Below are 1,404 nucleotides of genomic sequence, written 5' to 3' on the forward strand. Positions count from 1 at the left end.
GATGGAGTCCTACTCTGTTGCACAGGCTGGAGTGCAGTGGTGCAATCTCGGCTCACTGTAACCTCCACCTCCTGGGTTCAAGCAATTCTCTGCCTCAGCCTTCCAAGTAGCTGGGATTATAGGCATTCGCCACCTGGGTAATTTTTTGGATTTTTTTTTTAGTAGAGATGGGGTTTTACCATCTTGGCCAGGCTGGTCTTGAACTCCTGACTTTGTGATCCATCCGACTCAGCCTCCCAAAGTACTGGGATTACAGGTGTGAGCCACCACGCCTGGCTGCCAAGTGCTATTTTTAAATGAATGTTTTCTTTATTTTGAGAATAGATAATAAATGCATAATATACAAATTCCCAAAGGGTGAAAATTGTGTCTCTCTCACTGTCCTCCTCCACCAGGTCTTCTTGGAGACAGTCACTGTCCCCAGTTTCTGCTTTTTCTTTTTTTTGTTAGAGATAGGGTATCACTCTGTTGCCCAGGCGGAGTACAGTGGCACAGTCACAGTTCACTGCAGCCCCAACCTCCCAGGCTCAGGCAATCTTCCCACCTCAGTGTCCCAAGTAGCTGGAACTACAGATGCACACCACTATGCCTGGGTAATTAAAAAAAATTTTTTTTGAAGAGACAGGGTCTCGCTATGTTGCCCAGGCTTGCCTCAAACTCCTGGGCTCAAACAATCCTCCTGCCTCAGCCTCCCAAAGTGCTGGGATTACAAACCATGAGCCACTGCACCCAGCCTGTTCCCATGAAACAAGAAAGATGTTTCTTGCACATCTCTCCAGGAATATTTAACACACGAATAGACGGCCAGGTGTCGTGAACTTTGGAAGTGGATTGCTTCTAGCCCAGGAGTTCGAGACCAGCCTGGTAGTGATAACCAGGCTGGTAGTAAAACCCCGTCTCTACAAAAAATACAAAAAATTAGCTGGGTGTGGTGGCACAGGCTTGTGGTCCCAGCTACTCAGGAGACTGAGGTAGGAGGATCATTGGAGCCCAGGAAGTGGAGGTTGCAGTGAGCCAAGATCACGCCACCGCACTCCAGCCTAGATGACAGACCAAGACCCTGTCTCAAAACAAAAGCAGAAACAAAAACAAAATAATAGGGACATACTTTCTCTTATAAATGGTAACATATGCACTTTGTATCACCCTGTTTTTTCACTGGACAGTACATCTTAGAGATCATTCCACATTGGTACGCATAGGACTGCCTCGCTCTTTTGATTGATATAGAGTATTTCACTGTAGGAATGAACCATACGTAATGAACAGTCCCCTGTGAATGGACCTTTAGATTGTTTCCCATATTTTACTATTCCAGCAATGTCGCAATGCCTTTGGCAGAGGTCTTTTTGTATATGTGTCAATACATCTGTCAGGTAAATTCCTTTTTTTTTTTTTTTTTTT

The sequence above is a fragment of the Cebus imitator genome, unplaced genomic scaffold (assembly GCF_001604975.1).
Source record: "Cebus imitator isolate Cc_AM_T3 unplaced genomic scaffold, Cebus_imitator-1.0 Scaffold149, whole genome shotgun sequence".
NCBI lineage: Eukaryota > Metazoa > Chordata > Mammalia > Primates > Cebidae > Cebus > Cebus imitator.